This window comes from Bubalus kerabau, chromosome 22, assembly GCF_029407905.1.
Source record: "Bubalus kerabau isolate K-KA32 ecotype Philippines breed swamp buffalo chromosome 22, PCC_UOA_SB_1v2, whole genome shotgun sequence".
Classification (NCBI taxonomy): Eukaryota; Metazoa; Chordata; class Mammalia; order Artiodactyla; family Bovidae; genus Bubalus; species Bubalus kerabau.
The window spans coordinates 33,341,407-33,368,840 of record NC_073645.1 but is presented as its reverse complement, the minus strand read 5'-3'; the positions used below and the strand labels follow the sequence as shown (position 1 = coordinate 33,368,840).

The following is a 27,434-nucleotide window of genomic DNA, read 5'->3' as shown; positions in this document are numbered from 1 at the left end:
AGAGCTTTGCATTGAAAAAATTTTAGCTGAACTAAACGGTGTTAAAGTTACACAGTAAAAAATTGTGAATTATGCAAAAACCACTGTATTAGGTTTGAGTTTTTTTTTCTTTATTATGTGATAACATGGAAACACCTATTGTTGCATATGGTAGGAGGCATGAGATTCCACGCTGACTGAAGCGGTGACTGAAGTGGAATGCTCTATTAGCAATGTCTAAATGTGAAACAAATTTGCAGTGTTCCTAGAAAGTGAAAAACACTTTCATAAGGTCTCCGCCTTAAAAAATGTGGTTTGGATGACAGATTTGTTTATTTGTGTGATATTTTGAGCATTTTTGATGATCTTGCTACTTCTAAGCAAGGAAAGACTGCGATATGATTAAAATGGCAGATAGGATCGAAGAGCAAAAATGAAAGCAAGAATCTTGAAAAAAAAAAAAGGTTTCCATAGACTGTATAACATGCTCCTTAATTTAACAACAATTATCAGTAAAGTAGGTGATGATCTTGATGTTGCACATCTGGGAAGTGTTATGGCCAAATGCCTTACAGATTTGACAGAACTGTTTACATTTTATATCCATTGAAAGAAGATGCATGCGTGGGAAATTTACAGATCCAGAAACCATTGCTTTCCTTGAAAGGTAAGTTTTCAACCTTATAAACTTAAAGAATGAATTGGTGGAAATGCCAATGGATTTCGGATTTTGAACATCAGAATCACTTGCTTTATTCTGGATAAAAGTGATAGATGAAAATCTTGAGCTTCCTGGAATGGCTTTAAATTTTCTTCTTCTATTCCTGTTAACAAACCTCTGTAATACTGGTTTCTCCACTAGAGCCTTTATTAAAACAAAACATAAAAACAGTTTCAACAGTCATTATACCTTGTGAGTAGCATTATATTCCATTCTTCATGCTTTAGCTAGACTTAACAAGCCCTTATAAGCATATTTGTCCACTAAAAACAATATTGATATGAATAGTATTCATTTATATTTTACTTATAATTTTATAAGTAAAATAACATTTTACGTACAATTTTTGTTTAGTTATGACTGAAGAATGACAAAAAAATTATTAGTATAAAAGCAGTTCTCTCTATTCATCACTTATAACATGTACATTCAATGAACAACACATACAGATTTTGCAATTATTTTACTTTTTCCCTATGTTATGTTTGTTCTGATTATGTTTATTGAAATGTAATATTGTCTATTGAAACCAGTAATAACAATTAGGTTGTTATTTTGTATGTCTTTGGTTTTTAATATAATTTATTCAGTAATTTGGGAAGGCAATGGCACCCCACTCCAGTACTGTTGCCTGGAAAATCCCATGGATGGAGGAGCCTGGTAGGCTGCAGTCCATGGGGTCGCTAAGGATCGGACACGACTGAGCGACTTCACTTTCACATTCACTTTCCATTTTCATGCTTTGGAGAAGGAAATGGCAACCCACTCCAGTGTTCATGCCTGGAGAATCCCATGGACAGAGAAGCCTGGTAGGCTGCAGTCTATGGGGTTGCACAGAGTTGGACACGACTGAAGTGTCTTAGCAGCAGTAGCATTCAGTAATTCACTTTTATTGAATTTTACAAATGGAATGATTCTCAACATATCAAGAATATATAAAAACTGGCCCTTCACCACATTTGGTTTGAGAAGCACCGTTCTACGCATCAAATTCATATATAACATGAGGATAAACTACTAACTTTGGATAGATCACAATTTTGTTTTTCTTTTTTGGCTTAAGCATGGAAAAGTATTTATTGGCTCTTGTAAATCAAGCAATTCAAAGACATCAGCTTCAGATATGACTTGACTCAGGGCCCAAACCATGTTTCCAAAATTTAATTTTCTCTTTACATTTCTCAGCTGTGTTGCCTTGACGTTGTCTCCATTCTTGGCAGTTCCCCTCTTAGACTTGAAAGATGATGTCATCAGCTCCTGGAGTAGCATCTTTCTATGCTGAAATTCAGTGCAAAATAGTGAGCATCTTTATCCTAGCATTTCCAGAAAACATTCTGGGGTCCACTCTGATTGGACTGTGTCAATCCATGAGCTCATCTTTGATTTGATTACTACTGATGTCATCAAGATGCAGGACTTTGGCCAAGTCAGAATCATTCATCCCACTATTATTTTTTTTACTGAAGTATTGGTGATTTACAGTATTGGGTTAGTTTCAGACATACAGCAAAGTGATTCAGTTATGTGCGTGGTTGCTCAGTCAGAACTATAGCCTGCTGGACTCCTCTGTCCATGAAATTTTCCAGACAAGAACATGGAGCAGATTGCCATCTCCTATTCCAGAGGATCTTCCTGACCCAGGGATCAGTCAGTTATAAATATATACATATATTTTTTTCAGATTCTTTTCCATTATAGGTTATACAAGATATTGAATATAGTTCCCTGTGCTTATCTAAATCCTTGTTGTTTATCTCTTTTACACATTTGGTGGTGTGTAGGATTGATTACAATTTGAGTAATGTGAAGTCCAGTGAGTTAGGGAAAAGAAGGACCACTTTTTTCTAGCAGGAAAGATGAACACTGTTCTGAGTGTCACTTCTTCACCATTCCCACTAGAGGGCAGACAAGAAGTACTTATAATTGTTCAGTTCAGTTCTGTAACTCAGTTGTGTCCAACTCTTTGAGACCCCATGGACTGCAGCACAGCCAGGCTTCCCTGTCCATCACCAACTCCCGGAGCTTACTCAAACTCATGTTCATCAAGTTGGTGATGCCATCCAACCATCTCATCCTCTGTTGTCCCCTTCTGCCTTCAATCTTGCCCAGCATCAGGGTCTTTTCTAAGGAGTCAGCTCTTCTCATCAGGTGGCCAAAGTATTGGCGCTTCAGCTTCAGTATCAGTCCTTCCAATGAATATTCAGGATTGATTTCCTTTAGGATGGACTAGTTGGATCTCCTTGCAGTCCAAGGGACTCTCAAGAGTCTTCTCCACAGTTCAAAAGCATCAATTCTTCAGTGCTCAGCTTTCTTTATGGTCCAACTCTCACATCCGTACATGACTACAGGAAAAACCATAGCTTTGACTAGGTGGACCTTTGTTGGCAAAGTAATGTCTCTGCTTTTTAATATGCTGTCTAGGTTAGTGATAGCTTTTCTTCCAAGGAGCAAGCATCTTTTAATTTCATGGCTGCAGTCACCATCTGCAGTGATTTTGGAGCCCAAGAAAATAAAAGTCTGTCATTGTTTCCGTTGTTTCCACAGCTATTTGCCATGAAGTGATGCAATCAGATGCCATGATCTTAATTTTTTGAATGTTGAGTTTTAAGCCAACTTTTTCACTCTCCTCTTTCACTTTCATCAAGAGGCTCTTTAGTTCTTTTTAGCTTTCTGCCATAAAGGTGGTGTCATCTGCATATCTGAGGTTATTGAGATAACCTCCCAGCAATCTTGATTCCAGCTTGTGCTTCATCCAGACGGGCATTTCGCATATAATTGTTGAGTGTGTCAAAAAGCCAAAATTGTTCTTAAACTACAAGGTTGAAGTATAGCAAAACAATAAAGCAGAGCAAGATCAATTACCCGGTGAACACTTATTGGTACCAATACTGTACTGTACCACAGTAAGACTCAATGAAGTTTGAAGCCCGGTGTCTTTGTATTTATAGCTAAAACCCAAGATATGTGTGTGTGTGTGCTTAGTTGCTCAGTCATGTCCGACTCTTTGTGACCCCATCGGCTGTAACCCTCCAGGCTCCTCAGTCCATGGGGATTCTCCAGGCAAGAATACTGGAGTGGGTTGCCATGCCCTCCTCTAAGGATCTTCCCAACCTAGGGATTGAACCCAAGTCTTCCACATTGCAGGCAGATTCTTTACTGTCTGGGCCACCAGGGAAGCCCAAGAATGCTGGAGTGGGTAGCCTACACCTTCTCCAGGGGAACTTCCCGACTCAGGAATTGAACTGGGGTCTCCTGCATTGCAGGTGGCTTCTTTACCAGCTGAGCTACCAGGGAAGCCCAAAACCCAAGATAGTAGGTAAAAATGGGACAACTCAAGGCTAAAGGGACAGATTGGAAGATGTTGTATGTTGTTTTATACTATGGGTATTTTGCTGAGAGAGAGAGAGAGAGAGAGAGAGAGAGAGAGAGAAGTTGATTCATTCCTCAGGTCAGAAGCGTGGGTGGGCTGGAAGCGTCTACACTGACAGCTTTAGTTCACAAGATGTGGAGGAGAAGTGGACAGACACGGTGGTGTCTCCCTTCATCACAGGGGTTGCTGAACCGTTGCTCTGGGGTACATGCACACACACTCATGTACTTTTATTCCAATCATCACTACAAATCTTAGCCCATCTCTCTATCCCAGTTTTCTAGCTGACTTCTTTAGGGAATTCTTTTCATAATTGGGCTTCCTTTGTGGCTCAGCTGGTAAAGAATCTGCCTGCTATGTGGGAGACCTGGGTTCGATCCCTGGGTTTGGAAGATCCCATGGAGAAGGGAAAGGCTACCACTCCAGTGTTCTGGCCTAGAGAATTCCATGGACTGTATAGTCCATGGTGTTGCAAAGAGTTGAACACGACTGAGCAACTTTCACTTTCACTTTTCATTATTAGTTCCTTCAACATTTGCTGAGTACCATCTTGTTCCTGGCACCTGGTAAGGCTCTGGGTACAGCTGTGAATCAGCTTCTGCAATCAAAGTGTTTAGAGAATATAGTTCTTTCTATTTGGGGCCTTGAAGGTCCTGTGAACTGTTTTTATTTCAAGTCAGCATCTCCTTCAATCAGTAACAAGTGGGCCATTTACAGCTGCCATCTCTCAAGTATTCTCTAGAAAAGGTGGAAGAACAAGAAAAAGAGGGGATAACTACAGAACCACAGAGTGATCCAGAGTTGCCTTAATAACAAGCCCTTGAGGTGCCAGAGCTGGACTCAGACTTGGCCAACTGTCCGTGGAAGGATGTCACCTTTGGACTTTAACAGAACTTCACTGAAATGAGCCTTTGAAATCCAAAGGAAGAGGGGCCCACACTGCAAGGAGCTCACCCCACGCCTACCTTAGGCTTGTTTCGATTCTGTAGGGACATAGGATGTTGTCATGCCAAAGGCCGTCTGGAACTGCTAGAGGCAGTATAGCATGTGGGTAAGAGCCTGAATTAAGACTCAGACAAGCCTCAGCTGGAACTCAGGCTGGACCCTGTAGTAGCTGCGCAACTTTGGACATTATCTTTGTGTCTGAGCTCTCACTTCCCCACTTAATAATAATAGTCACTCCTCGGAAGATGTCGTGAGGTTGAAACCATGTAAAGTAAGTGAAGTTCTTAACTGGGCAACCCCCCAGCATGTGTTAACCCAGGGCATTGAGATAAATGCTCAGTTTCCATCAAGTAAGTAGCTCAAGGAAAGGGATGTGCCTAAATTGATTCTATTTTGAATTCTATTCTATTCTGCCACGTGCTTGGCAGGAAGAAGTCACTTTGTTGATAGAGAATGTATCCATGGCCACAGGGAACCACCCAGGTCACTCTGTGTGCCAGCAGCTGCCTCTCCTCTCCTCTCGGGTCAAACATTGCCCAAGTGGCTGAGAAACGATCAAGGCATTAGTATTTTCTGGAGACCTGCACTGTGTCCTGTTATCTGAAATGACTAAACAGAAGGTGACAGGAACAAACAACGATTGAGTGCCTGCCTGCCATCAATATTCTGCCCTTTCCAATATTCATTCATTCGACAAATAACAACTAGACCTTGCCAGGAATAAACAGGTAAAAAGAATGCCATATAAGGAGTGTCTAACTTAAAACATAGGATTAAGTTTTCTTGTTTGTTTTAAAATTATTGTACAGTAGATTCTGCCAGTACACAGTTCTATGCATTTTAAAAACGTATAGATCCATGCTGATAGCATCACAATCAGAACACAGAATGCAGTGTAGGAATTTTAATTTCTAATTGGATGTTGTACAACTACATCCCAGAGAGCTTGAGCAATTCTCCAAGGTCAAGGTGTCCAGTGCTTATTTACACAGATGATAGAAGCAAATGCAGATTTCCACCTTGGAGTAAGCCGGAGCTCAAGGAAGGGCTCTGCGGCCAGCATCGGTCCTGGAGGTGGAAATCCCCTCTTTTTCATGGACGGTGTCAGTGAAAACTTCTTGGTGCGGTGAAATAAACTCTGTAGACTTTAAGAAAGCCTTCTGAGAATTTAGAATTTAGCTGGGTTCACCAGTTTACTCTCAAGGCACAGCTTGTCTGGAATAACTGATTTTAACAAGGAAGTATTATGACTCACTTTAAACAGAGACTACAGGGACTTACCTGGCGGTTCAGCGGTTAAGACTCAGTGCTTCCACTGCAGCGGGTAGGTTCCATTAGTGGTTGGGGAACTACGGTCCCACATGCCATGGGATGTGGCCCCCAATTTTTTTTTTACTACAATGTACTCTTTTTCCAATAACTCCTGGTCATTTTGGTGGCTGTTGATTGAGGTATCCTTGTTCTGTGGCCTGCCCTCACCACAAACCCACTTTTAACCCGGTGTGTTTAATGAGCTCTATCCTGGACAAGAAACATTTCAGTGTTGTGAAAATTATAAATTGAAAGTCAATAAAGATGAGTAAAAGGTCAAGAGCCCCTTCCAGGGAGGATCGCACACCTACAACATCTAGTACGTCTTTCCACCTCTTAAACCACCTGCTGTGGTTGCTGAAAGCACTTTGGAAAATTTTTAAGCCAGGGTTTTTTGTTAGTTTAAGTTACTAATAATTGCACATGATATAAATAATATTAAGTGACCAAGAGTCTCCCTCCTGCCCCCAGACCTCATCCCTTGGACTCCCCTTACAGGGGCAAATGCCATGACACGTTTTCTGTGTATCCTTTGCAAAGTCACTAAACAACCAGAAGGCATTTTATTTATTGTCTGTAGAATGTGCATTTATGTACAGCCTAAAAGAAATATGCCATCCCATTTCTGCTGACTCTAGTCATTCAATTAATTTAACTGGAAGCTGGTACCAGGCATGTGGTGAAAGTGAAAGTTGTTCAGTTGTGTCCAACTCTTTGCCACCCTATGGACTGCAGCCTGCCAGACTCCTCTGTCCATGGGATTCTCCAGGCAAGAATACTGGAGTGGGTTGCCCTTCTCCAGGGGACTTTCCTGACCAAGAGCTCGAAGCTGGGTCTCCCCCATTGCAGGCAGATTCTTTACCATCTGAGCCACCAGTGAAGCCTTGGTGCCAGGCATACAAGGACCCAATAAAGCAGCTGTGACTTTCAAGGAGCTCTTATGAATCAGAAGGACTCGGGGCAGCATTTGCCTAAAAAGCACTAAACACGGGGAGCTTGGATTGGTGGCCCAGATGCCCCACAGTCCCGCCCATTTGGTCCTGGCACACCCGCCACTAGCGCCATTTGTGGCAGGGGTTGGTTTTCCAGACGCTCCTGCAGGGTTGGTCCCAAAGCTTCCAAGGCAAGTCTAAGTTTGCCTTCCTTGTGGGAAGAGAAATTCTTCTCCTCAAAGTCCCCAATAGGACCCCAGAGGCCAACCCACAGCTGGGTTGACCACTAGCCTGGAGCAAGCCTCATGAATGCTTTCTTTCCAAGGTGCTTGGAATTCCCACCCTAGCATCACTGGACTGGGAGGGACCTTAGAGTACCCTTTCCAGACTCCCTCTCCCACACAACCCATCCTCGTCATGGGGACTTCTGACCTCGTGTGGGTGGGAACACACCAAGGACCAGGCAGTCCTTTCCTGGGCAGCCCACTCAGTGGTCACACAACACACATGGTGAGAAAGCTCTTCCCTCTACTTGACAGCACACGCGGCCCAATGACACCCATCCACCGTTCCCAGGGCAGGATGATCCAACAGGCCGACCATCAGGGCTGTTGCAACAGCAAAGTGGAGGCATCTGAAAGCATAAAAACAATTTCAAGGGACACTGATACGTGATAACTATTTTCGAAAAGAGAAGGGAAGAAAAGCACTAAAGTGGTTCATGAGAAAACTCAGAACTTTATTGGACTTCTTTATACTTGTTTTTAGGAATTAGATGCTTAATTTTGTATTACCTTTGGGGGGAGGGTGGGCAAGAAATACCTTTAGGGGCTTAAGACTTCAAAAGATCTTAAACAATGTTCCTGGATTCCTTTACCCAGAGGAAGTGTCCCCCACCAGACAGCCTCTCAAATATCTGATGACTTCTTCCGCTCTCACACTCAACCTTCCTTGCAGTTTGTTAACCTCCAGGAAGCCCGTTCTGAGCAACTGGGAGAGGACTGGGGTTTCCCCCAAGACACACAACCCCATCTGTGTTTGTCTTTCCACACAGAGTCCTGAACCCTGTGCTTAGAGACAGCAGTATGCCTTGAGTGGGTGCCCACGAGGTGCCCATGGGATCAGTGACTACTCCTTACTTCATGGCTGAGGCTTGAACATCCACCCACCTGTCCCCGTCAGTCTTACATCACCCGTCTGGAGAGATGGGGTCCTGGTTTGCCTCCTTACCCAGCCCCAGGACAACCAGGGTCCCACTGGGTGCTCTGTAGCGGGGTGTGGAAAAGGGCTGAAGCTGAGAGCTTGCACCCCTCAGCCTGGTAGGCTAAGGGCATAGGAAGGGTGACTAAGTCTCCCTAGTAGCGGGGTGGGGGGGGGGCGTCATACATACCACGGCTCTTATTACTAAACAGGGCATGGCAGAGTGAGGGCTCTGGAGCACAGGGGACCCTGAATGAAACAGGAAGTGGTCACTGTGATTCAGCCACGGAGCTTTTTCCTGAGTGTCATCTGTTGGGAGTGACACAGCTTTGGGGGAAAGTCACTGTGCTGAGGTGGGGGTGTGGATGGGTAGGGGGATGTTCAAGGTATGGGCCGGGGCTGCCACAGAAACTGGGCGGTGAAACCCGGTAGGACAGCAGACGCCTTCCTGTAGCATTGTTGTCTCCAGTGAGCCAGCCAACACCGATCTCAGCCATGTGGGGAAAAGTTTCTCTGTAGACGGGATGGCTCCCAGGAGGCAGCATCTCTCTGCCTTCCTGGAGTCAGAGACCCTATTTACTAAAGCTACCATTGGTACAGGTTACTTGACTTCTTTGAGCCTCCATTTCCTTAATAAAATAATGGGAATAATAATGGAGTTATAATAAAGCTTTGTTACTTGTTACCACTAACAGCTTTGTCCTTGGACTGCAAAGAGATCCAACCAGTCCATTCTAAAGGAGATCAGTCCTGAATATTCATTGGAAGGACTGATGCTGAAGCTGAAACTCCAATACTTTGGCCACCTGATGCGCAGAACTGACTCATTTGAAAAGACCCTGATGCTGGGAAAGATTGAAGGCGGGAGGAGAAGGGGACGACTGAGGATGAGATGGTTGGCTGGCATCACCAACTCAATAGACATGAGTTTGAGTAAACTCCGGGAGTTGGTGATGGACAGGGAGGCCTGGCGTGCTGCAGTCCGTGGGGTCACAAAGAGTTGGACACGACCGAGCGACTGAACTGAACTGAACAGCTTTGTTGTGAAAATCAAATAAGATGTTATGTTGATCATTTAAAAAAGTGACTGGTATATGGTAGGCAGTAATAAACAATAGCTGTTATAATTTTGTGTTTATTATAATCAGGGACTGCCAGAGGCGACATCTTAACCTGAATAATCCATTTTGAAGAAAAGAAATCTGAGGTGTTAAGAAGGTAGTGATGTTTCCAAAGTCTCACACTGCTAACCAGAGGCACACCTATGTCTGGAACCGAGGTCTCCTGCTTCTTGGCCCCCTTCCCTCTTTCTCTCTTGCCCCCTGCCCCCTGCATCCCTCCTTCTTCATCATCTACCACTAACTGGGTTCCTGTTACATGGCATTCATTTAATGTATATGATATCAATTAAGTCTCAGAGAAGGTAGGCAAAATGTTTCCATCTTTCAGATGCCATGTCATTTAGCATGCTTCCATCCATCTGCTCATCAATTCCTTTAAAACTCTTTGCCCAGCACCTCCTCCAGGAAGTCATCTTTGATTAAATCTTCCCCAGGATTCTACTCCCTCCCAAACAACCCTGCCCTCTCAACTATTAGCTGACAGTCTGATTTAGCAGATACATCTTGCAATCATCAACAACCAATGTAAACATATACAAAAGGACAAGCATATGAAGGACAACGTCCTTCAAACATGGGTCTTACAAATTATAACTTTAAAAAACTATTTAAAATACTCTTATCATAAACATAAAGTAATAGCCATCACTTTTTTGAGTATTTATTTTATGCCAGACTCTCTTCTGAGTGATTCACATGGAATATCTTTTACGATTTTGGTTTTTATGATGTGGACCATTTAAAAAGTCTTTATTGAATTTGTTACAATATTGTTTTCTGTTTTGGTTTTTTGGCTGCAAAGCATGTGGGATCTCAGCTCTCAGACCAAGGATGGAACCCACACCCTCTGCATTGGAAGATGAAGTCTTAACCAGTGGACCCCCAGGGAGGTTCCCACATGGAATATCTTTAGGTGTGCATTTATAATATTCTCAGCAAACGAGAAGAATTCCTCAGAAGTTCCCTTTTTTCCAAGGTGTTCCTTGGCTCTGAGCAGCTCTCCTGAGGCAGCAGCAACTTGTGGGCATCTTCCGCCCTTGGGAGAGTCCCAGGGTGGGGGACACAGAATAGAGGAGGGCAGATATCCTAGGCACATCCAGGGACAACTGGCCAAACACATTCATTATGTTGTGAACGTATTTCTGAGGGAAGATCTGACCCCTCTGGGTTTCCCAGGAGGTGCTAGTAGTAAAGAACCTGCCTGCCAATGCAGGTTAGACATGAGAGACATGGGTTTGATCCCTGGGTTGGGAAGGTCCTCTGGTACAGGGCATGGCAACCCACTCCAGTATTCTTGCCTGGAGAATCCCATGGACAGAGGAGCCTGGCAGGCTGCAGTCCATGGGGTTGCAACAGAGTCAGACACCACTGAAGCGACTTAGCACCCAGGCATGCTGCCTGCTCTGGTTTGGGTCTTATTCTCCCATTCTTGTGTCAGCCTGAGGGTAGTTTGCCAGCCTCGGATCTTTTGAGGACCCTCCGCAGCCCAGTGCACCCTGCATTGCCCTCTCCTCTCCCTAATCTCTGAGACCTGCTCACCCACCACTCCTTCCCTGCCTCCTCACCTTGTCTCTCCTGCACCGGAGAACCCTGCTGTTATTTCCCTCCATAACCCCAGCTCATACAGCTGCACCTCTGCACATTTCCTTCCCTGCCCGACTCTCTGCCGCACCCCCTGGCTGGCTTCCTGAGGACACTCACAGAGAATTAAATAAATACATGTGGGCTTCTCTCCTCTGATCAAACTGTGGGCTCCTCAAAACAGAGGCTGAGATTTAATCTTAACAAAACTTGATTCACAAAAATAGACTGCAGGCCTATGGGCCATAGTTTAGCATGTGATTTTTTAAAAACACTGCATTAAAATATTATCTTTTTGGCACTCCACCCTTCCCTTAGGTTTTAGGACTCAAAGCTAGTATACAACTCTCCTCGCACTGTTCCCTGTCCTGTTTGCATCCTCAGAGCCCAGCACAGTACCTGGAGGTGCATCGGCTCGGTTCTCACAGTTGGATGAATGAATGGATGAATGGATGAACGAAGTAGAAAGGACACTGGAGCAGGGATCGAAAGCTCTGAGGTCCAGGCTCTGCCACTCACTATGTGACCCAAGCATATTCCTTTATGCTGCAGACCTGTTTTCTCATCTGTAAAATGTATAGGCTGTGTTAGGATTCCTTCTGCAAACGCTCAACAAACATTCATTGATAAAGCTCAGACCTAAAAAGTGGGATGTGACGCAGTTCATTTCCCTGGAATTACTTACAGCTGAATTAATTTATTAATATTAAATCTCTGAGCCTCAGGTTTTTCCTCTGGAAATGGGATGATGCTTGCCTGGGGCTGTCATGAGGCTCAAATGAGAGAAGGCAGGCATTCTGCATTGTATTACTCCAAGCCCTCTCAAATCTTGAGCCCTATGACTTGTTTCACACTTTTCTATAAACCAGTCAACAAAAACACTAACATCACACCCTTATCCTGGCTTTGGGAAGCACCTGAATGTCAAGATTTCAACCCTGCCTGGGTACTTACTAACTGCATGTCCTTGGGCAAGTTACTGAACCTCTTAGAACCTCCATTTCCTCATCTGATGAATGGAAGTGACTGTTAAATGTTCTCCCATCTCACAGCATGGTTGCGAAGGTGACCAGAAATTACCCCATCTCGAGTGAATTAAAAACTGAAAACATACCACATTTGGCAAGTGATCTGAGGACTTCTGCCACGGTGAGATTTTATGCCCTCCTACCCTCCCTCAATCATCTGCTCTCAGAAAGGGAATAGAAAGTACCACTTACTGACATGGGAAGTGATCCCTGCTAGGGGAAGCTTAACTTTTAATTGGCATCAAAGTCTGAAAATAGAAGTGGTGTGGCATTTCAGGTGCTGGGGAGGGAGTAGGAGGAGAGTTTGGGGGGCCTGAGAGCCTTTCTGAGTCACTGAAATAGCATGCAATAAACAATGTCACGGATAGTGCTTCTGAAATCTCCTGCCACTCTCATTCAGCCATTTCTCATAGAAAATTCAAGTAGAGCAAGCACTTCACTTCTGCTTGGACCTCAGCTCCCAGCCACGGGGCAGGAGGAAGTTGGGAAAGGAGACCTCTGAGCCCCCTGTTACTTCTAGGTTCTAATGGTATTCAGAAGGGCAGGAGGTGTAGCTGGGAGGGGAAACGACGATTTCATTTCCCTTTGCCCTCCTCAGTCACCCTTTCTGGTCACTTCACTCCCACACCGGTGGCCAGGGCAGAGCCAGGGTAGGTTGGGGCACATCCTCTGCCCGCCACCGCACCCTCGGAGCCCTCCCAGGTGGGGCGAGGGTGCCCATTTGTGCAATCACTGCCCAGGAATGCAGCTCGGGCAGTTCCCACGGGGCTCTCAGCTCTGGGTGGGACCCTCTCCTCGGCCGGACAATCAGAATCACACTCGGCAAAATATTAATTATTGTTGCTTCCAAAGCCCCACTACCGGCAGATGCCAGGCCCTGCCCAGGAAGTTCAAACAATCAGCGTCTCTGGCATTTTAGTTCCCCCCCCCGCCCCACCCCCCCAGCCGTTGGAGAGCCGGGTCGGTCGTGTGATCCCCGTCCTCTCCTTAGATGAGAGCCACTTCCTGGAACCCAGCCTGGGACCCACAGGTGCCTGGAGGCTGGTTGGGGCTGGGCAGAGTTGGGGTGTGTGTGTAGGTGGGGAATGTAAGGTGAAGACAAGAAGAATAGGAAAGTCTCCAGGAAAAGAGAATAAACACGGTCTAAGTGAACTTATCTAGGATTCTCTATTTTTCCAGAAGATGTAAGAAAATCGCCCTGAGTCCCAAGCTGCCAAAAGGCAGAGTGGAGGCACTTCCCACTGCACTAATGGCAGGTAATTTCACAGGCAGGATGAACCACCCCAGTCTAATCAGTGGTTGAGCATATTGGGAACGTGAGAAAGCAGTGGGCAGGCCAACCCCCTTCCAGGTGACTGTGGGGCTGTGGCGCTCATACTCTTGGTGGCAGTGAAAATGCTCTGTCAAAATTCAGTGAGGTGGGTACAGGTCCTGTAGGATCTTGTCCCCTGACCTGCATCAGATTTGTAGGAATTTTAGGAAATGATCTCTTGAAAATTTCTTGGGACAAATTGCTTAACTGATGTCAATTAAGTATCAGTTGATACTCCAAAGAAGCATTCCAGAATCAGAAACAGTTTCTGAAAAAAATACTCATTATTTGTAAATGCATGTCCCCCCGACCCCTCTAAAAACTGGAAACAATACTTGGGGAATGAGCCTATCCACTCCACAGGATATTTCACAGCTCCTAAGAATGATGATTGCAAAGAGTCTTTAATAACATAAGGAAATGCAGAGGCTATAAAGTAGGATACACAACTATACCCACAGGGTGATCACAGCTGTTCGAAAGGCAAAAAGGGAAGAAAGAACCCAAACTAATACACAGAAAACAGGGTGGCAGGAAACACCAAATTGTTGACAGTGGTTTTCTGTGGGTGGTAGGTAATTTCATTTTCTTCTTTCAACTTTTCAGTATTTTTTAATCTTTCTATCTTTGGCATATATTACTTTATAGTGAAAACTATCCATGTTTTACTTTAAAAGAGAGAAAGTGGATTATAATAGTAATAATAATAAGCAATAGCAACAACAATAATAGGAAACTAACATCTGCTGAGCATTTATTGGGTATCTGTATTAAGCAAGCACTTCACCTGTTTTTTTTAAGTCCTCATAACAATCCTGTGAGGTGGACATTATTAATGTGTCTATTTTACAAAAGCTCTGAGATGTTAGGGCATGTCCACAATGTTGAGTTTTGGGCAGTCCAGTATCCAAAGGCCCCCTGGCCTGTGTGCAGGACTTGCCTTTATATGTTAACTTGGAGGAAGGAACCTCCTATCACTGAGGTCCAAGGGCAAATCCTCCTGCTTCCAGTTTTCTGGTAACGGGTGTGGGCACGTGACCAGAGGCTTGGGCCCTGGACCTGGAGCGCTAGAGAGTTAGAACTCTGCCGTGACAGCTGGCTGCAATGGCATCAGTGTCCTGACTAAGTACTTCCTGGCCAAGGGGTGATTTTGTACCTTCTGCTGCTCCGGGCCTTGAATGTGACCTTAATTTCTGCTCCTTTCCCAAGTCTGCCCCTTTTGAATCCCTGCCCATTCTACTGCATTGGATTCCTTTTTTCTTTTATTTTGTAAGATCATTGGGTCCATCTCTGTGGCTTTTTTTTTTTTAAACTTGAAGAAATTTAATGAATAACAACTTCACTCGGAAACTTAAATGTAGTAACTCACATCCTGAAAGAATGAATGAAAAAATAAACTCCATTATTTCTGAGCTCTTAATTATGGTAAACCAGTTCAGATTATAAATTCAAAATTCCCAGCACTTCATACTTAAGTTTGAAAATGTACTATAGTTTAAATATATGGTGCAGTGAAATTTAAGTGTGAATCCACCCCTCCAGACCTCCAGCCTTAGCTGGAGGGAAAATAGCATATTCTCATGTCCTGATTCATCAAAGGCCAGTTTTCAGGTGTTTTGATGGTTAAATCTGTCTAGTGAGTATCCATCAATTTTATACAAAGATTTCTCTGTAGGCTGCCTTGCTTCTTCAAATGGGAGTTTGGGAACTTTATTTATTTTTTTTTGTATTTTATTTTATTTTTAAACTTTACAATATTGTATTGGTTTTGCCATATATCAACATGAATCCGCCACAGGTATACACGTGTTCCCCATCCCTCCTCCCTCCTCCCTCCCCGTACCATCCCTCTGGGTCGTCCCAGTGCACCAGCCCCAAGCATCCAGTATCGTGCATCGAACCTGGACTGGATACTCATTTCATATATGATATTATACATGTTTCAATGCCATTCTCCCAAATCATCCCACCCTCTCCCTCTCCCACAGAGTCCAAAAGACTGTGGCTTGTTACTAAGAGTTCTGACTGGTGTTGGTGATTTTCCTGCAGTCTCAGAGCAAATGATGGAAGCAGGACCCCAATCCTGACGTCTCCACCCAGAGCTCAAGCCCTTAACCAAACCTTTTGTCACTAATAATCCGAGCTTCCCTAGAGTATGATAAACATTTCCTGAACTCCTAGAAAACAAACCGGAAACACCAGCTTGAAGTTTTTCTCAGAAATTGGCAGCCCCCCGCCCACTCTATTGCCGTGGGAGCCTGGCAAGCTGATCAACTAAAGGGCAGGAAGCCTGACACAAAAGCCAGGTCGGGGTGGAGCCAACTCCAGCTTCCAGTGACTAGGGCGCGTAGGCCTGGGGAGGAGAGGAAGCAGAGGCGTCTCAGGCCTCACTGGCACTTCCTGGCCAGTGCCGGAGGACTGACTCAGCACCCAGTGTCCTCAGCCTGGAGGCCTCCTTTGACCCGTGGAGGCTGGGAGAGGAGTTTGACTCTCATGGCACCTTACATCCTCCTCTCCCACGCCAGGTTGATAACTTGTTTACACGTCCACCCCCACGCAAGTGTGGACTTCTAGAGGGCAGGGACAGTCTTTCCCACCCTGAATTCCTCTCGCCCGGTGCATCATTGTTGTTGGAGTGAATTAGAGAATAAGTGCATGAACAGCTTTCCCCATCCCCGTGCTAAGCGGTGGGAAATCTTAAACCCTGGACTTTTCCAAGGCATCTTGGTGAGATAGAACAGCCATGGACTTTGGACCTGACAAATTTTGTTTCAAAACGCGACTCTTGGGATTTCCCTGGCAAGCCAGTAGTTAAGACTCTGTCCTTCGAATGCAGAGGATACAGGTTCAATCCCTGGTCGGGGAACTAGGATCCTACATGCCATTCAGTGTGGCCAAAAAAACAAAACATCAAAACCTGGTTCTCCTACCTATAAAAAGATTCTTTTTTAACTTCTCTGAACCTCAGCTTCCTCATCTGCAGGATGTGTGGTGTCCTTTGTCGCTCAGTCATGTTCAACTCTTTGGGACCCCATGGACTGGGGCCCACCAGGCTCCTCTGTCCATGAGGATTCTCCAGGCAGGAATACTGGAGTGGGTTGCCATGCTCTCCTCCAGGGATCTTCTCAACCCAAGAATTGAACCCAGGTCTCCTGCATTGCAGGCACATTCTTTACCATTTGAGCTACCAGAGAAGTCCAAGAATATTGGAGTGGGTAGCCTATCCCTTCTCCAGGGGATCTTCCCAACCCAGGAATCGAACCGAAGTCTCCTGCACTGCAGGCGAATTCTTTACCAACTGAGCTATCAGGGAAGCCCCTCATCTGCAGGACGGGAACAGTGCTTAAACTCTCACACTGAGTGACTGGGCAGATAGGAAAAGTGGGTGACACACAGTAGGCCCTCAGACTCTCCAGATTTGCTTCCTTCTCCCAATATTTCATTCTGGCTCATTTCCTTCTCCTGCTGTCCCTCACCTGAGTACATGCCCAATGATAGGGAAAAGATTAAATAAACTATGGAACACCAGAAAGATAAAATGTCAGGCAATCAATAAAAAAGTCGTTTAACAAATAATTTTTAACAGAATAGAAAATGCTCATATGTTCATGTGAAGTGCAGATAAGGCTAAATTATTCATACTGTATGACCTCAGCCATGTAAAATGAGTGTCCAGATGCATGCCGGGACGTGCAATAGCAATTTCTGGAATGATACACAAGAAACTCTTAACAGTGTTTTCCCCTTGGGTAGGAAGAGAAAGTTGGAGAGGACTTTTCACTTTATAACATTCTGTCCTATTTTATATGTATAAAGTAATATACATGCAGCATATAACATTAGATACATATTTGCCATGATCATGTATTAATTTTTAAATACCCACCCCCGCCAAATGTAGAAAAAACAGAAAGGAAACATATGATTTCAACTGCGGTTATTTGGGGAGCTGTGGAATTATGGGATGACTAAAATAATTCTCCCTGTTATATTTTTCTATGTTTTCCAGGTGTTCTGTGATGAGCATATGGTTCCTCTAGAATCAGAGGGAAGGCAAACACCACTTGGAGTAGCTCCCCTGGGGTAGGGGGAGCAGGAAGGATGAGCAGGTGATGGTGTCCAAAGGGCCAAGGGAGCATGAGGCGTATCTGGGCAGAGGTGGTTGTATTTTTGGAGCCATGTGGTTCCTGCTGAGTCAACTAACTAGTTGTTTGGCCCCAGCCTGCCAGTGGAGGCAGGAAATGCTCCCACTCCTGCCCTGGTTTACGCTTAGTCATCCTCTGGGAAAGCAGGCTAGGGGTGGGGGCAGGAGGTGAGTTGGGAGTCTCCTTTTGCCCCTGGAGCCTTCTAGGCAGAGAAATGCCCCGTAGGGGTCTAAGACCTGGGCATCCTATCCACCTGGCACTGTCACCTTGGGGCAGACAGCAGCTGGGAGCAAGCTGGGAGGGTTGGGGAGGGGTACGAAAATAATGGCCCTCTGGCGTTTAGCAGACAGACCACATCCTCCCCTGGAAGCCGCTGTGACTATTAATTACCATTTATTCAGGGCTTTGAGATTCCCCATATGAAAGATGCACCAGAAGGAGTGTCATGATGAATCTGTGTTTATGGTATTGACTTTTCATCCCAAACATCCGTCATGACAATCATGTGTCTCTCTCCTAACCTTCCATCGCCCTGACGTCACAGCCTCAAAGCAGAGAAGTTGAGCATCAGTATCAAATGATGCTGAAGGGGAGGTAGGAAGGGCAGGGGCAGTTCATCCCCCATGATCCTACATTTCAGATGGGTAAACTGACTGCTCTATTCCCCACCCTCCCAGCTTAAAAGGAGGAAATTATGATGAAGCCAAGGAAACCGAGGAAGGAAGCCTTGGTTGCTGTTGTTCAGTGGATCAGTGGTATCTAACTCTTGGCGACCCCATGGACTGAAGCATGCCAAACTTCCCTGTCCTTCACCATCTCCCGGGACTTGCTCAAATGCATGCCCATTGATGCTATCCAACTGTCTCGTCCTCTGTCACTCCCTTGTCCTCCTGCCTTCAATCCTTCCCAGCATCAGAGGCTTTTCTAATGAGTTGGCTCTTCGCATCAGGTGACCAAAGTATTAGAGCTTCAGCTACAGCATCAGTCCTTCCAATGACTATTCAGGATTGATTTCCTTGGAGAGAGGGGCTATGGATTCCTCTGGACCTGAGTCCAGTTTCTGCCCCTTGTGTGGACTGCCCCTCAAGGGATAGGAGGAATCCCAGAGCTCTCTGGCTCAGAGCATGCAACGCCGAGCAGGTCCATCCCTATATACACAATTCCAACTTCTGATTCCTCTAGCAAACTGAATCACTTCTTTGTTGATTGCTTCTGAACCCTTGACCATGGCCAGATTCTGTCATCTCCTGGCTCTGTGAATTTGGGTGGGAAACTCTTTGGTTTTCTGGACTCTTCTCATTCTGTCTTTTCTTATTTTATACAAGAAGATAATTGATCTGTAAAGCTGCTTAATGTGTTTCTGAGCAGATGTACACAGCAAATCCAATGGAGAGAGGGTCATGAAGGGGCCAGCCCCTCTCTTAAGGAGACTGCATTCTTACAGGAGAGTAGAGTCTTCGTTTATGAGATATTTAACAATCTCAGAGAGAAGGATGGCAGAGAAAATCCCAGATCCCCAAGAAGAGGAGGATAGTTGTGGCCTAGAGAACTTGGGAGACTGCCAGGATCCCAGTATGGAGCTACAAAGGGACCCAGCCTAAGTGGAGATAGTGAAGAGCCCATCGAGGCCAAATGCAAGGTTTACGAGAGGATGTGGGCAGGCAGACGGGCAGGCTGGGGGAGACTGTGAAGGCCCTTGAATGTCAAGCTAAAGAATTAGAATTTTATCCAGAGGACAGTCGGAACCCACTGAGTTTCTGAGCCAGAGGGTAATACAATGCAAAGTTGAATAAGAGGTAAAACATTTTCACCAGGAGGTGAAGCTTGGCTTCTCTGAGTCAGCAGCCCCACCATGAAATTCACCATCTCCCTCCTCAGTCCAGACCCCAAATTCTATTTCGGCTGATGACACACAAGAAAAATGTCACCTCCCCTGGTTGCCCTCTGACACACTACCGAGTGTTATTTTCTTCATAACACTTATCACCTTTGGAAATGATCTTGTTTATGTACTTGTTTTCTTCCTCCTTCTCTGCTGTTCATGGAATATAAGCAGAATGGGGTGGTTGGGGGATTGTTATGTTTTGTTTGCTGTTTCATTTCCAGCAGCTATGACAGTACCAGGCTGCTGTCAGATGCTCAGTGTGTATTTGTGGAATGAATGAGTAGATGGATTGATAAATACGTTAATGGCACACTATTTTCTCAGTCACACCATCCCCAAGCCCCATGGTGATTCTTGACTCATGCTTCTTCCTGCTCTGCAGAATCCAGTCATTCATTGCCACGTCTATGGACATGATCTCTGCACCCCTACTTGCCCTCCCTCCCCTTTGCATTTACACCTGGACTCTCTCAGACAACTCTAAGCTCCTTGAGGACAGACACTCCCCTTCATTTCCCCTGTGGGGGTCAGCACAGGGCCTGAGTGATAACAGTTCCCACTGGTCCAGTCTTTACAGTGGTCCAAATGCTTTTCACATGATCCTGGTATACCTCGGGCAGGGTCAGACTCAGACCCCAGCCCTCAACTCTAAACCACATGCTTATTCGGTTTTTCTGATTCATGCATGATTTATGATGAGTGAATGAATGAATGAGTGAGTGAGAAAATTAGTGCTGGAAGTGCTCAAGAGCAATTGTAGAGGGAGAAACTAAAATGGAAGACCTGTTGAGGACCGTGTCAGTCCCCAACATACTCACACAAAAGAAGAGAGAGTGACTGGGTGCTGGGGACGAGTGGGGAGAGCCAAAATCTGGGGCTGGAAATGGCTAATTCCCCAGATGTTAGATGACTTGCTCTCGTGTGTCGTGTACCCGCCTCCTCTGTTTTCTTCTAAAACAGAAAGACATATAGCAAACTTGGGAGAAAACATCAGAGACAAAGTTAAAGGAGCAAGGGATTCTGAGTCCAAAAGAGATATAACTTATTGGTTTGTGAACTACTGTGTTTGTCAGCAGTAAGAATTAAAAATATAAGCAATTCTATTGGACAAAAATTGAAAAAGGACAAAAATATATCAAGAAAAAAGAACATGAAAATCACTGGTTATTTCACCATCCAGAAAAAGTCATTCTAACGTTTTGATGCACATCTGTTCAGACTACATAAATGTTACTTATAAATATAAGCACATATAATATTTACTTATATACTTTATTATATACCATAGATATTATATATACAAGTATGAACATACTTTAAAAAGTAAATGATATACATACAGTTGTGTAACCTGATTTTTCTTCACTTAATAATATGTAGTGAACACAAAGGAGATTTTATAAGCCCAAAGGGCAGTATGAAAAGATAACCTTTGGGATAAACAGGAAGCCACAGAAGATATATGAGTGTAAAGTGAGCGGTTAAGCTCTGGGTTTTGATAAATATTATTAAAGTAAATAAATCTTAGATGTCCTGCCAGTTTAGGTAATTATTAGCTCTCTATCAGCAAGGCCACAAAGTCATAGACTCACAGGATGTTGATACTTGAAGGAGCCTTCGAGCTGATCTAATTCAACCCCCTTCCCTTAGGTATTGAGAAACTCCAAGCCCTGGGACATGAACTAAGTTGTCTAAAGAGACATGACTGGTGAGCCACAGAGCTGGAGTGAGTATGGAGTGCCCTGACTCCCAGTCCAGTGGTCTTGCCACTAAACCACACACATATGCTCTCCAACCACGGGCACTGACACGCAGAATGGAACAGAGAAGATGAGGCCCCAGGCTCAGTGGTTCTCCAGGTATATAATACCAATGGAGGTGTGTGTGTGTATGTGTGTGTGTGTGTGTGTGTGTGTGTAAGAGGCCACCAGGTGTCCCCAGGCAGGTGACTAGGGAGACATAGAGCACAGCAGCTGAGAGTGGTTGGCTGTGATATCAGACCACTGAGAACCAAACTGTGGTTCCCTTATTGATCTTGTTGTATGACTTTGGGCAATTTACTTAAACCTTCTTGCTTCAATTTCTCCAGCTGTAAAAAGGGTAGCAGGACCTAATTCAACACATTGCAGTGAGAATTAAGAGATCATGAACACAAGGGGCGGACCAAAGTGTTTGACATATAGAAAGAGCTCAATAAATGTAAGCCGTCATGATTATTGATGCTCTGGCATGAAGCTCAATGTTCTTGTAAACTTTAAAAAAGAGCTTAAGGGCACATCACAGCCCATCCTTGGCTGAAGGCATCTGTGGGGACAGAGGACTTAGAAAGAAGCCCAGCTCTGGAGCTCTGTGAGTCCCCCACTGTGAGGGCTGTAGCTAAGAGAGGCCATTATACAAAGGAGGGCATGTGGCTTGGAGTGGAGCTATAGGCAGCTGGGGACTCAGGGACTGACTAGTGTTCTTATTGGAAATCACCCCAAGATGTAGCTGTGAGTCCATCTTCACACTCCCTGAGCTAGTCAATTACTGGGCAAATCAAGGGTCCAAAAAAATTTATTCTGCATTTTTCAATCTATTTAAAAAATAATCAACTGTTTAAAGCTAAAAGAATAGCAAGTTATTATGAGGCTTATAACAAATGTAGAACTAAATTCACTACAACACAAAGTAGCACAAAGACTGGAAAGAGGGACAAGTAAATATATAATTAGAAGTTCTTCCAGTTACATGTAATAGTAATAGTACTATTTGAAGGTAGTGATAAGTTAAAGATGGATATTTTAAACCTCAGTTAAACCGTTAACTACAACAACATAAGTATAACCAATAGGCCAACAGTGGGCAAAACATGGAACTATAGAAAATACTCAATTTGTCCAAAAAAGGCAGGAAAAGAGAAAAAAAGATTCAAAAGCAAAGGAGACAAATAGAACACAAACAGAAAAATACTGAATTTAACCTTAATCATATTAACGATTGCAACCCACTCCAGTACTCTTGCCTGGGAAATCCCATGCACGGAGGAGCCTGGTAGGCTACAGTCCATGGGGTTGCTAAAAGTCAGACACGACTGAGCGATTTCACTTTCACTTTTTACTTTCATGCACTGGAGAAGTAAATGGCAATCCACTCCAGTATACTTGCCTGGAGAATCCCAGGGACGGGAGCCTGGTGGGCTGCCATCTATGGGGTCGCACAGAGTCGGACACAACTGACGTGACTTAGCAGCAGCAGCATATTTGTAATTACATTAAAGGTAATGTAAAAGACAGGGATGGTCAGATTGAATAAGGAAAGTAAGACTCTACTATATGCTGTGTATAAAAAAAAACAGCTCTAAATATAAATACACAGATAGATTAAAAGTAAAATAAAAAGATATAACATGCAAACAATCAAAAGATAGAAAGAGTAACAAGGAGATCAAACCAGTCAATCTTAAAGGAAATCAACCCTGAATATTCATTGGAAGGACTAATGCCAAAGCTGAAGCTCCAATACTCTGGCCACCTGACGCAAAGAGCTGACTCAAGACTCTGATGCTGGGAGAGATTGAGGGCAGGAGGAGAAGAGAAAAGAGAAGATGAGATAATTGAATGGTATCACAGATGCAATGTACATGAACTTGGGCAAACTCTGGGAGATGGTGAGGGACAGGGAGGCCTGGCATGCTGCAGTCCATGGGGTCACAAAGAGTTGAACACACCTTGGTGATTGAACGACAGGGTAGCAGTATGAGGCAATCTAGACAACAGAACAAGGACCAGAACAACAGACAAAGGGGGACATTTCATAACAATAAAGGGGTCAATTGATCAAGAGGATGTTCTGTGCTGCGATAAGTCACTTCAGTTGTGTCTGACTCTGTGCGACCCTATGAACCATAGCTTGCCAGGCTCCTCTGTCCACGGGATTCTCCAGGCAAGAATACTGGAGTGAGTTGCCATACCCTTCTCCAGGGGATCTTCCCAAGCCAGGGATCGAACCAGGATCTCTTATGTCTCCTGCATTGGCAGGCAGGTTCTTTACCACTAGCGCCACCTGGTAAGCCCACAATCAAGAGGATACACTGATCTAAACATTACTGCACTGAACAGAATTTCAGAATACATGAAGCAGAAACTGGTGGAACTCCAAGGAGAGAGAGGCAAATAACTGATAGAAGAGTAGACAGGAAGTCACTAAGGATATAGAACAACATTAGCAATCAACTTGACCTATTTGACAGTTTATAACACTCCACCCCAAAACACAGAAATACACATTTGTTTTTCCAAGTGCCATGAAACATTCACCAAGACAGACTGTATTTGGGGACCACAAAATCAAAGTGTCAATAAACTTAAGGAATTGAAATCACACAAAGTATGTTTCCTGACTACCAGAGAATTAAACTAGAAATCAATAACTGCATGATATCTAGAAAATCTCCCAAGTTTTGAAAATAAATAGGTCAAAGTGGAAATTACAAGATAAATTAAAACATATTTTGAACTGAATGAAAATGAAAACACAACATATCAAAATGTATGGGATGCTTAGAGGGAAATTCATATCTTTAAAGGTTTATTTTAAAAAAAGAAGAAAGTATAAAATCAATGATTGATTTTCACCTTAAAAAACTAGAAAGAGTAACTTGAACACAAAATAAACAGGAAGAGGGAAAAATAAAGATAAGAGTAGAAATCAATGAAGTAGAAAATGGACAAATAGTACAGAAAAATCAATGAAACTGAAAGCCTAGTTCTTTGAAAATATAAATAAAATTGTAAATTTCTAACCAGGCTGATCAGGAAAAAGCAAGAAAAGATAAAAATTACTAATATCAGGAATGAGGGAGGGAAGACTATTATAAATTGTAAGATCTTAAAGTGATAATAAGGAAATATTATTAGCAAATTTATGCTACCTAGTTCAGCACTTTTGATGAAAATAAATTATTTGAAATACACAAACCACCAAAATTCATTCAAGAAGAAACAAATAAATGGAATAGCTTTATGTCTACTAAAGAAATGGAATTTATAGCTGAAAAGCTTGAGAGAAAACCTCAGGCCCCAGTGACTTCACTGATAAGTTCTACCAAACATTTAAGGAATGTCAATTCTATATAATCTCTTTCAGAAATTAGAAGAGCAAAAAACTCTTTCCCATTCTTTTTATGAGGGCAGAATTATTCTGATATCAAAATCAGACAAATACATGAGAAGAAGAGACTAGAGACAATATCCCCCATAAACATTAACACAAATACTTAAAATACTAGGAAATTAAACCCAGCAATATATAAGAAAGATAATATATCATGATAAAGTGAGGCTTATCCCAGGAATGCAAGGTTTGATTAACACCCAAATTAATCCATGTAGTGAAATTAAGAAAGCAACTTGATCTACAATGGTTTGAAAAAGTCTTAGGAATACATTTAACAACAGAAGTGCAAGACTTGTACACTGAAAACTACAAAACATTGTTGAAATAAATAAAACCTAAAGAAATGAATCCATGTTCATGGATCAGAAGACCTACCATTGTTAAGGAACTTACCAAACAAATCTACAGATCTAACAAAAGTCCTACCAAAATTTCAGCTGATCCTGTGGCAGAAATTGACAAACTGATACTAAAATCCCAGTGAAAATTCAAAGAACCCAAAATAGACAAAACAGTGTTGTGAATGAATAATAGGGAATTCCCTGGCAGTCCAGTGGTTAGACCTCTGCACTTTCACTGCCTAGAGCCTAAGTTCAATCCCTGGTCAGAGAACTAAGATTCCTCAAGCCACACGAAGAAGAATGAAGAGTTGAAGGACTTCCTGATTTTCAAACTTACTGTAATGCTGCAATAATCACGATAGTGTGGTACTGGTATAAGGATAGACATGTAGATCAATGAATTACATAAAATACTCTTAAAATGAAATAATAAAACAGCTTATTTGAAGAAAATTTTCAACAGATACTTTATCAAAGAAGATATATGAATGGCCAATAAGCACATGAGACAATTCTCAAAATCATGTAAGTGTGAAAATGCAAATTTAAAAAATTCAGTGACTGCGGAGAAGGCAATGGCAACCCACTCCAGTACTCTTGCCTGGAAAATCCCATGGGCGGAGGAGCCTGGTAGGCTGCAGTCCATGGGGTTGCTGAGAGTCCGACGCAACTTCACTTTCACTTTTCACTTTCATGCACTGGAGAAGGCAATGGCAACCCACTCCAGTGTTCTTGCCTGGAGAATCCCAGGGAGGGGGGAGCCTGGTGGGCTGCCGTCTATGGGGTCGCACAGAGTCGGACACGACTGACGCGACTTAGCAGCAGCAGCAGCAGCAGGCACCAAAGGATCCATCTGTGAAGCCTCCCTCCCACAAAGACTGGCCTTAGGAAGGAGGAGGTGGGCATGTCCACCAAGGTCCTCCATCTTGACAACCCTACTCAAGACTCAAGGAGACACACAGAAAGCAATACACAAGGCCTTGTATGTAAGGCCAGAGAAACGATGCAGGGAAAAAGCTACAGGAAAGAAGAGGTGGTGTTGGCAGGTCCATTAGTACCGCTGAGGCGGGCAGCGCAGTCGAGGCAGACACGCCAGTGAAGAGCGTCCTGGCGTGGGGGCCGCGTGCTAAGGACACGCGGGAGAAGGCCGGCCCACCAGCAGCTGGGAAAGATGAGACTTCTCGGATTGCGCCTGGCGGTGAGCAGGCCTTGGTGGGCCCTGGGGTCGGGGCTGAGGAGGCGCTGGATGCGTCGGCGGCGGTGACAGGCACAGCCTGGCTGGAGGCCGAGAGACCAGGCCTGGGCGGAGTGACCGCAGAGGCGGGCAGCGGCGACACCCAGGCCCTTCCAGCCACGCTCCCGACTCCCGAAGAGGCCCTCGGGACGTCCTCGACGTCCGCAGCCACCTTCAAGGCTACGGAGGCCAGTGAACCACCCTCCCCCACCCCTGGCGACAAGCCGAGCCCAGGCCCCGAACTCCCCAAGGACAGCCGCATGGAGGTTTGGCTGAATCTGGGAGGCAGCACACCTGACCCTCACGGCCGGAGCCCACGTATCCCTTTCGGGGCACACTGGAGCCCCACCCAGCGTCAGATATAATTGACATCGACTACTTTGAAGGATTGCATGGTGAGGGCCATAGCGCCGACCTGGGGAGCTTCCCTGGGACGCCAGGTACCTCAGAGCACCACCCTGATCCCCAGGGAGAGACTCCTTCCTGGAGCCTACTTGACTTAAACGATGACTTAACTCCCTTTGAGGAGTCTGATTTCTACCCTACCACATCCTGCTATGATGATGTGGATGAAGAGGAGGAAGAAGAGGAGGACAAGGATGCAGTGGGAGGCGGAGACCTGGAAGATGAAAATGACCTTCTAGTGCCCACTGAGAAGCCTGGTCTGGGGCCTGGGACAGGCCAGCCCACCAGTCGGTGGCACGCTGTCCCTCTGTAGCATACTCTGGAGATGGTCCCCGGCAGCAGCATCGCCCTCAGGCCCCGCCCAGGAGAGCCAGGCAGGGACCTAGCCCCGAGCGAGAATGGCACCGTGTGCCGCAGTGGCTTTGTGAGACATAACGGTTCCTGCCGGTCACTGTGCGACCTCTTCCCAAGTTACTGTCACAATGGCGGCCAGTGCTACCTGGTGGAGAACACTGGGGCCTTCTGTAGGTAAGGATGTGGCAGGCAGATGTCCAGGGGGTTTGTCAACTCCTGAAGGGGGCATGGGAGGCTGCCTCAGCAGAGAGGGGGATATGACAGGTTCCCAGAGCTTGTGTGTTTATGGGTCAAGAGATGGTCCCAGTAAATATTCTACAGACTAACAGCTTAAATGTACTTCCTGTGAGCTTATCACTAGGAGAGTTTCCTCAGAAGTAAGATTGTGCGTTTCCTCTAAGTGTTGTGCCCTTTAC

At 44.6% G+C, this 27,434-nt stretch overlaps 1 pseudogene; it reads left to right on the top strand.

Moving 5' to 3' along the window:
* Positions 1–27,196, top strand: part of LOC129637123 (chondroitin sulfate proteoglycan 5-like) — a 28,558-nt pseudogene extending 1,362 nt beyond the window's left edge.
* Positions 27,197–27,434: the final 238 nt, after the last annotated feature.